Below are 10,709 nucleotides of genomic sequence, written 5' to 3'. Positions count from 1 at the left end.
CTTTGCTTGCAAATAGAAACTCAGCACAACCCAACCCTTTTCCAGGATTCTTCCATAGGGTGCCTACCCTTGTTTGCCCAGGATTGTGAAGTAGTATATCTGGCCTTGTCTGCCCGGATGGCCCAAGCTCGTGACTCTTCTCTTTCCCCCTCTGTTCAATCTGGGTCCTATTTCGCTTTCCCCCCAACTCTTACCTATTATGCTTCCTCTGAAGGCACCCCTCTCTCCAGCTGCTGCCTCTTTTAAAGGGTGATTTACCTGGTGGCTGCTCCTCCAGCTGACAACTGGCCCTTAGGAAACCTCATTGCCCCATGCCAGCTGCTGGGCCATCTTCCTGCCCTCAGCAGTGCAGTAAGCAGGGGACGGGAGGATGGGCTGTACCGGGTACCAGGCTAGAAAGGGTGTTGCAAAGCGTGAGTGAGCATGACCTCCAGCCTCTTTTTGAGTCAGGAAAAGGCCGGAGTGCATGAACAGTCACAGTGGTGGCTGGGGTGATTTTGTGTGCAAGGAGAAGCTCCAAAGGAGGAGGAAGGAGTGCAGCAGTCAGATCAAGAAGCCACAGCCACTTCCTTTTGCCAGATAGGAAGAGGCCCCCTCCCTTAAGAAAACCCAGAAGTGACATCACAATGTTGCTTTACAGAAGAACAGAAGAACAGCCCCACTGGACCAGGCCATAGGCCCATCTAGTCCAGCTTCCTGTATCTCACAGCGGCCCACCAAATGCCCCAGGGAGCACACCAGATAATAAGGGACCCCATCCTGGTGCCCTCTCTTGCATCTGGCATAGCCCATTTCTAAAATCAGGAGGTTGCGCATACACATCATGGCTTGTAACCCGTAATGGATTTTTCCTCCAGAAACTTGTCCAATCCCCTTTTAAAGACGACCAGGCCAGACGCCATCACCACATCCTGTGGCAAGGAGTTCCACAGACCGATCACACGCTGAGTAAAGAAATATTTTCTTTTGTCTGTCCTAACTCTCCCAACGCTCAATTTTAGTGGATGTCCCCTGGTTCTGGTGTTATATGAGAGTGTAAAGAGCATCTCCCTATCCACTCTGTCCATCCCCTGCATAATTTTGTATGTCTCAATCATGTCCCCCCTCAGGCATCTCTTTTCTAGGCTGAAGAGGCCCAAACGCCGTAGCCTTTCCTCATAAGGAAGGTGCCCCAGTCCCATAATCATCTTAGTCGCTCTCTTTTGCACCTTTTCCATTTATAGAATTCCATTGCACCTTTGCTTTATATCATGGTGTTGCGTGATGTCACAATTTCATCACCCCGGGCGCTGCAGCCTCTGGTGATGTTGCTAGCAAGCGTTCCTATGCTAGAGCAATCAGCTCACAAGGCGGTAACCAAAAAAGGCAACACTACTCATATCTGCAAAATATTTTCAGTAGGTCGAAAAGAGTGTATGGATTGCTTAGCAGCCTCAGAGAGAAGGGGAGGGGGGAATCTTGGCATTTAGTAAGCAAAACATGTGCTTCTAAATGGGATATTTAAAATGAATGATTGTTAATCTAGCCATAATACGTTACGAATGCCACATGCGCGGCACACGGAGTCTTCAGAAACGAAGTCATTAGTGTAACTGCATATGCTGCTCATTCTTTTCAAGATAGGGAAATATGAATAAATCCCTGCTGAGGGACAATTACAGCCTGCCATTCCCGCTGCACAAGGCCATATGCATCAAGGGGTAACAAGATAACATTAATAAGGATTCTGCAGAGAAAATTAGATCAATAATAGCTTGGCAGCTGAACATCTAATTTGAAAATGATCTCCCCAACGGCTTGGCAGGATACAACCAAAATGCTTCCTCTCTGCGTGTGGCGAAACCGTCTCCAGAATTCCACCTTATGCACCCTGAAGGGCAGTGGACAAATCCCAGCTCGGATGCACAGAGTCTTTGGGATCCCAGCTCCAAAGACATTTGCCTGGGACCTTCTTCGTATGACTTACACACAGCAAAAATCGAGTGCCTCCCTTTCCGTACTGGAAGGCTCTGCTGTGTCTCTCATAGGGTGGATTTGGGTATTCTGAAACAGCCTGTTCTGTGCTGGTGTTTAAAAACCAAGAGGCTTCAATGGAAGCTTCAAGTTGTCATAGAGAGGTGAGAGCAATCTGCATAATTTAAAATGGTGTCAAGGAAAGGGTTAACCTCCCCCCCCCCCATGGCCTAGTCCCTATGCTGAATCAACCTTCCCCACCCAGTTACATTTGACCTTTTGTTAAAAAAAACACAACAACTTAAATATGCACACGCGAGATCTGGTTATTATTACCGTGGGCCCTCATCTGTGGGTTTGGCATCTGTGGATTTGAATATGGTCTACAGCTGGAGGGTCTCAGTGATACCCCCAGACAGGAAGTGACTTCCAGGCCATGTGGCATCCCCACACCACTGCCAACCTTCTGGATGCAACTGGAAGGCACTTTTGGTTTGCCTGCATGCTGCTGCCCCCCCCAAGGATTGCATTATCTATAGAATTTGGTATCTGTGGTGGGGTCCTGGAATGAATCCCCCACGGAGACCGAGGGCCCATTTTATTAATAAAAATATTTATATACCATTTTTCAAGAAGAGTCCGTTCCACACTCTTGTAAGGAAGTACAAGAATGCTGAATAAAGTTTATACAGTCCACGTATATCTGTGTACCTGGCTACAATAATTATTAATTAATTATTAATTAATATGGGTATTTCTATACCGCCTTTCTTGGTCCTCAGATTTCTCCTTAGACTTTATTCAAGGCGGTTTACATAGGCAGGCAATTTAAATCCCTGTAGGGATATTTACAATTTGAAAGAAGGCTCTATCTTTCAAGAAACCACAACATTCAGATGTTTCTTTCTTGATCTGGCCACACATTCTGGCCTCCATCCTCCCACGCTCAGAGCAGATGGAATAGCTCGGCTCAGCTTGTCAGCTGCTTCAAGGTCGCACGGTGCCGGTGGCCTCGAACTGGCGACCTTCGGATGTTATCTTCAGGCAAATGGAGGCTCAAACCTTTCATTCAATGCATGTGCAATCTGTGTATAAGGTATGGGCAGCTTATTGATCTGTGAAAATGAGACCAGGTACAGTTCCTTCACACAGAAAGGTGTACCCAGGTTCTATCTGGGTACAGACATTCTGTATCTGAGTGCAATATAATATGCAAAGAGCCCCATTGTCTGAAACAGATTCTGGAGCATCCCTCTCAAGTAGCAGAGTATAGCTCTTGGGGCTTTTATTAAAATACAGGTTATCTCATACTCCCTTCAACGGCTGAAAAAAGGTACCTATATTGAGGGTTTTGAAATGTGCGAATTTATTTAAATGTAAGTGATAAATCACCCCAAAGATAGAGGATTAATCAAGTACACATTCTTTAATCATATGACAGCCTGAAATAAATGACTTTATTTTATTGGCTCTACTTTTGACGTGGACACCAAAGTTGCAAACGTGACAAGAAACCAAGAATTTTTTCAAGGTGCAGGGAGAAGCTTTAAATGTGCTTGAATTTTCGTTGTTGTTGGTTCACAACGAGATCTTCTGTTTTTTGTCATGAAATAAAGGAGCCTTGAGGACCCACAGAAAGGAATTACTGCTGTGAACTTTTCTAAACCACTCGTGAGATCTGTGGCATTGCTAAGGGGTGCAGGGGGTGCACATCACACTGGATGGCACCCTCGGGGTGTGTGTGACCCCGAAATTTTGAAAATCTTGGTATTTTTAAATAATGCCATCATGGTATATATTGTTTGATGGGTAATTTAATGCAGAGTGCAGTGAAACAAACCATGTTCAAATATATGTATTCTATCAAAGGTTATAGTCAAATAACCAGGAAAGGAAAACACAACTGCCTTATGTAACAAAAAGTGGATTTCTTTAACCCAAAACGGACCAATGAGACTGATTGTTTCAAGAGCCAATGGGTGTTATTATGACACAGTAGGGAAGCAATCTGGTGTTAGTATGAGTCAACTCCAATTTCCATGTATCAGAGCTCTTCCATTCAGTTGTGTGAGTGTCATTAATTTGGCCACTGGTTTTTTGTTGGGTGACCTGAACTGTTATATATTAAAATAAAAAAATACAGTTAATGGGAGTGGCACCACCTCTTATGATACCACTGCATTTAGGTTGTGTGCATGTTATTCTAATTTATGGTCTGATATTGATTGCTGGGGCTGCAATCCTATCCTATTATCTGGGAGTAAGCCCCACTGACTACAATGGGACTTGCTTAGTAGACATGCATGGAATTGGGCTCACAAGGAGGTCTATCATGGGGGTGACATGCTGAGCTCTCGCGCCAGGCAATGAAAACCTTAGTAATGCCTCTGTGTGAGAGATAATGACAGGATTTCTTTGCAAAATGCATTCTTAAGCCGGCACCTTTAAATGTTTCTCATCAAGCTACACTCCAAAGAGGCAACGAAGCAACATTTTCAGGGGAAAGTTGAGAAGGAAGGAAGAAAAGTTTGGACTCCATGCATTGTGTACCTTAAAAAATCCATCTTTCAGGGCCAGTCAGAAAGGGTTTTTGTTCTTCTGTAGCAACTGGTCCTCTTTTACGGCTCTCCAACTTTACCTGGGCAGCAGGTATTTGTGCACCTGTCTGAAAAAGCGCTAGATGAATAGCTGGAGGTGTCTATGAGACTGTCACATACTGTCATATACAGCTAGACTGTCACGTACAGCTAGCCCAGGGGTACCCTAACTTTTTGGCAGGAGGGCTGCATCTAATATCAAGGGCTGGAAAAAAAAATAACGTTTTAATTTAAATAAATTTGAATAAGTATATTATTCAAATATTTATATTAAATTTGAATAAATTTCAATACCCATGGATTAGGAAAAAATCTCTGATAGGCCAGAAGCACCACAGACCTGGTTCCATGATTTCTCCCAACAGATAAGTTTTCCTCTTACCCTGAACAGCAGAAATTAATTTTTTTTTAAATTTCTGAAAGGCCAGAGGCTCCACAGACCTGGTTGCATCAAACCAGCAAATAAGTACAAACAGCGCACATGCTAATGGCTGCCCCAACACCCCAAGGAGATTAAATAAAGAGAAGTAAGTCAGAGGCAACAAAACCCTTGAACCAAAGACAGTAAAACACACATGTTGGCATCCTTCAGTCTCGGAAGACTACGGTATCGCACTCTGAATAGTGGTTCTGGAACAGTGTCCTCTCCAGTGTGTGAAGCCAGGGTAAAGTAGGTATGGAGGATAGGTTGTTTCCCATGCAGCAAATCCCCCCTCTCCACGTCGCTGAAATGGTCCAATGGAAAGGCAGAAGCCAATACGGTTGGTTCCAGCAGCGTCGCAGGAGTTGCCAGAACGTGACTGTGTTCAGCCATGAACCGCCTCAAGGACTCTGGCTCCGGATTCTGCCTCGAGGTTGACTCCTGAAGCCTTTCCTATAACTGGATGTAGCCACAAGGCAGTGGAGGTTTGGGATCAGAGTTTTCCTTCTCTCAGATGAGCTGCCGTCCCAGGCTGACGAGTCCCATCTACCCGGTGAAAACACAGATTGAGACATGACTGTATCACAGGCAAGGAAAAAAGTGGAATGATTGGAAATTTGGTTTCACCAGAGACAGCAAACCAATTCAGCCCATGGATCTGATGGCCACACTCCCAACCCCGCCCCACTTTCTATCCTTGTATTTGTTTCGCATCACAAGCTAGAGAACTAGCCTAAATCTGAGAGCTTGGGCTACAAAGAAGTGGAGTGTCTGGGTGTTTGAAAGAAAGGTGGGACTTATATTCTTAAACATCTGAGCAAAATCATGAGGCTACCAACAACATTTAGTGTCTGCTAAATGGAACTTCATCTTCTGAGGGCAGCCTATCTTTGAGTACTAGATGACGGAAACAAGCAGGATGGCCAGACCATCCCACAGCCTCTCTGAGCCTCTGGCTGTGATAGAAGCAGGATGTTGGATTCTTTTGGTCTGATCTAGCAAGACAGTTCTAATGAGGTGTCCTCAATAACTCTGTTTGCAAATCTGGGCCGCAGGCACTGTGGTGAGAGTGTGAGGAAAAGTTAGGACGCAAAGCACGGCCGATTCATGTCTTGCACAACATCGGCATATGTAATCAGACAAAAGCACAGGGCTTTTGTGGTTATTGCTCAATGAATCTCTGGGAACTTGTCCAAGTTTCATTCGTGGAGGACTGTGGCTCTCTCAGAATGTGTTTTTTGGGTGGGGGCGGATTTGACCCGAGGAGTTCTAGGTTTGCTGGTGCAAGACCTTGCACTGGTGAAAATTAAAGTCCTCCGTTGCTCTTTTAGCTTGTGTTGCCGAGACTGTCAAGGGTGCTGACAGATCCGATGGCGCTTATCAGGATCACTGCAAACATTTCTCGGCTGCCTTTCTGTGCAGAGACCTCCGAGGCAGCTTGCAAACATATGGAAATGAGACACAGAAATTCACAGCATCCCCTATTATAGGAAAACACAAAACACACCATCAAGTTAATGGAATGGAATCATGAATAAAGCAGCAGGCGGGGACCTCCAGAGGCTCTCCTAAAAAAGGGGCCAGTTTGGCCTGCTGTCTGAAGGCCAACATAGGAGTGAGAGTTTTTTCCCCCCAAAGAGTAGCATTTCCTTGGCTCTGAGTCACAGATAAAATGCTATGCAAAATCTCCAGCTTTCAGCAATGGGCGTGTGATTTTGTTTGCACTTCCTCAAGAGCGTTCCTCTGCACAACGTATTTTGCTTCCATTGCCCACTTCTCCTGTGAAGACTGGGTAGAGACAGGTCCTCACTCTGGACAAGAGAGTGACTAGCGGAGGTGGGTGGTGGGCTTGATAGGGCATGGGGTCTGCCAGCAAGCACCAGCACAATGGCCTAGCTATGAGATATAGCAGGGGTGCCCAAACCCCGGCCCTGGGGCCACTTGCGGCCCTCGAGGCCTCTCAATGCGGCCCTCAGGGAACCCCCAGTCTCCAATGAGCTTCTGGCCCTCCAGAGATTTGTTGGAGCCCACACTGGCCCAACACAGCTGTTCTCAGTGTGAGGGCGACTGACCTCTCATGTGAACTGTGGGATGAGGGCTCCCTCCACTGCTTGTTGTTTCATGTCTGTGATGCAGTAGCGGCAGCAAAGGAAAGGCCGGCCTTGCTTTGTGCCAGGCCTTTTATAGGCCTTGAGCTATTGCAAGACCTTCATTCATTCATATAAGTTCATCTTTAACATATTCATTTATGTAAATTTATTCAAATTTTAAATGTAAACTAATTCTATCCCCCCACAGCCTCCAACACAGTGTCAGAGAGACAATGTGGCCCTCCTGCCAAAAACTTTGGACAGCCCTGAGATATAGGATGCAGTATGGAGAATGAACGTAAGAAGAGCCCTGCTGGATTAGGCCAGGGGGCCACCAGATGGCCCAGGGAGCAACCAAAACAAGATACCTGCATCCTGTTGCCACTCCCCGGCAATGGGCATGTCAGGGATAGCCTGCTTCTAAAACCTGGAGGTTTTGTATACCCATCATGGCTTGTAACTTGTCCTGACCACTCTAATCCCCTTTGAAAGTCATCTAGGCCAGGCGCCATCACCATATCTGTTGGCAAGGAGTTCCACAGACTAATTACACACTGGGTAAAGCAAATATTCTTCTGTATGTTCCAACTCTCCCAGCGTCTCCGAGGAATGATGGGAGAACTGTTCCCAGTTCTTTGTCGAGCATTCTGCAAGGGGGCCTTGAAATGAGGAAACAAATCAGGAAGGCGTCAAGGAGAGACAGAGGCTTCGTGTAATTGTGGGGAGCCTCCGGAGGTTCCCATGTGGACCCCTTGTGTCCGTAGATGGTTAAATCCATGGATACAGCACACATGGATGTAGAGGGTCCAGTGTATCAGGACACACCTGCATTTTCAACTCAGTTGCTATGTGCCTGCTTTTCCTGATATTTCCAGACACGAGGCTAGAGACTGACTTTTTGTAATGGAAGCTGAAAATTTAGGGAGGGCCTGGAGTATCTTTGAAGGGAGCCAGCCGCCCACAGAGCCTGCACGGCACCTCACAGCATTTGGGGACAAAAGAGTATTGGGTAGCTCAAAGAGGGATAACAGAATCACCGGCCTCTACAGTTCAACCGGAACAGTCCAAATTGCACAGCCTCATTTTCAATGTCAAGCTATCTGTACAGGATTTCAGAGGAGGAAGCTCCCTCCATAGGAAGCGTTTTTCCCTTGGCCTTCTCCTCTATAGTTTGGAGTGCTTTAGTAATTGAGTTTTTTCAGCTGTGAAGTCTTTGAAGCAGACCGTTTATTCTCCGAGCTGGAACCCTTTCACCTCCGTCTCGCATGGAGAAGTTGCGTAAAGAGGAGATCGAGGCTACTTTCCATCACCAAGACCACAGACCTCAAGCCAGCACAATTCCTGGAACTGGCACCAATGGAAAGGCGCATACTGGGGTCACATGCCCGCAGGTTCTCTTTGCTAAATCTGGTTCCAGTGACAAGGAGAAAGGGGTGGTTTGGGGGCTCTTAAAGCAAAACTGGAGCTACCAGAAGGGAGAATTTCTATCACATGTAGCCAGGGAAGCCACATCTCAGATGAATTCTTAGGGGCGCTTTAAAGTTTTCATTTCCCAATTCAGCTGCAGCGCAGATCCGAGTGGCCACAATGCCTAGGCTGGGACTTTACCCAGGGTAAGGGGATGCATGTACCCCTACCCCAAGGAGACCTCCAGCCTGCTCCTTCCCAGTGCTGGATACAGCATCAGCCGAGTGGCCCTGAGGTACCAGGGCTGGTTAGGATTGTGTTGAAAACTTTGGGCCTTTGGACCACCTGTTACCAAAAAGGGCTGTTATGTTTTAAGGGGAATTATTATATTACCCTTTTGGAAACCTCAGGATCGCAGGCTAGATAACAAGACAGCGTAATGCAAAGAAATTCCTTGTTTAGCTTAAAGAGGAGACTGGGAGAAAGATAACTTTCAATCAACGATTATATTTTTATTACAAAACACATAGGTAAACATAATGCACATGGAGAATTGATAAGTATAGGTTTCTAGTACTTGTGTCTAGTGTACCTAGCTTTATGGTGGTTGCATGTGCCGTGTATTTGGTGCATCCGAGAAGGAATCAGAAAAGGATAGGTTGTAGGGAAGGATTTTAGGGGTCCCTGGTCTGCATAACCCAGTTGCTAACTAAGATGGGGAGAGAATGGGAGAAATAGGTGGGGGAGAAGGGAAAAGATTCCAGATGCAAGATATAGTTACCTGTCCTGGGAAGCAGTTGGGGGTGTGTGGAAGAGTCCTATTGAGGACCTGTGCCTTGGGGGGCAGCCAGAGAGAGAGACCATGTGGCCGGAGCTTTCTCTTAAAGGGTTGTGGCTGACCTGAAATGACCCGGATGTGGCCTCCTGGATGCACATGCTCAGTACACACAGTGGTACACGTGGAGTATGTAAAACAGTGGAAGGGTCCAGAAATCAGCTATCAGCAAAGGCTGACCCTGGGGGAGGGGGGGGTAGCTTGCTTCCTGTTGCTACTGGACTTTGGAGTCAGGATGTATCTTAATGGCTGTGATTTAGTTAACAACAGGTGGAGGCTAGGTACTTAGACTTTGCTGCTAAAGTCTTCCTCCCTTATGGTGTTTGCATATGCAGTGATTGGCTTAAACAATAAAGACATTTAAACAATGGATTTACTCTTCCAGTGTCCCTAGAGAATTGAGTGAGCTTGTGACTTGACTCCTTTGTGGCCTGTAAGAGAAGTTTTAGGCCTGCATGATATTTTAAAATCATAACTTGGAAGGGAAAAGGGGATTTTCACGTAACACACCAGGCTCCACAGTGGTTGCTCTCGCCCTTGCCTTCAATCTCATTTTAGTTAAGAAACTGCCAGGTTATTACACAGAGAACAGACAGCTGGCTGGGAGACACCGCCAAGCACAATCTCCCCAAACCTGTAGCCAAGGGGTCAGAAAAAGTAGCATTTTCACAACGTTGTATAAGAAGTGACACACGTCAATGATAGATAGCAAAACAAGGGAGTGGGAGGAATCAGAGATAAGGCTATGACACTTTCCCTAGTCCACAGGGCAATGTTACTAAATATGGAGAGCAGTTAAGGAGAGGAAATGTTTACCACTATGTTTACACTGGCCTGACTCACTTCCATGGCTTGGCCTGCCCTCCGTGTCACATGGTCAAACCTGATCTGCTGTGTATTCAGTGGGGCCTCCTTATCCGTGGGCTCAGCAGCCACGTTTCTGAGCATCTGTGGGTGGTTAGTTTCTGTGGCACCCTGCAACCCCCTTCCCCGGGATTTCAACACCTGGGATTTCAACATCCGTGGACTTAGGAGTTCAAAGGCGATCATGAAACCAATCCTCAGTGGATCTTGAGAGTCCACTATACTCTGATGGCAATTTGTCCCTGGTTGGCTGCGATCCTTAGCGTGCCTGATCTGGGAATGAAACTAAAACAGGAGACCTGGGCAAAGAGGCACTGCATGCAGGCAATGGCACCAAAACTGCAGAAGTTGGGGGAATGAAGAGCAGGATTCGTCTGGCGGAGCGGGCAGGAGGTCTGGTCTAGAGGGTTGAGCCTCCGTTTGCCTGAAGATAATATCCGAAGGTTGCCAGTTTGAGGCCACCGGCACCGTGAATTGTGAGACCTTGAAACAGCTGACAAGCCAAGCCGAGTTATTCCACCTGCTCTTGGAGAGATGAAGGA

This window comes from Tiliqua scincoides, chromosome 13 (assembly GCF_035046505.1).
Source record: "Tiliqua scincoides isolate rTilSci1 chromosome 13, rTilSci1.hap2, whole genome shotgun sequence".
Lineage (NCBI taxonomy): Eukaryota > Metazoa > Chordata > Lepidosauria > Squamata > Scincidae > Tiliqua > Tiliqua scincoides.
The sequence above is the reverse complement of the archived record's forward strand: the minus strand, read 5'-3'. Positions refer to the sequence as shown.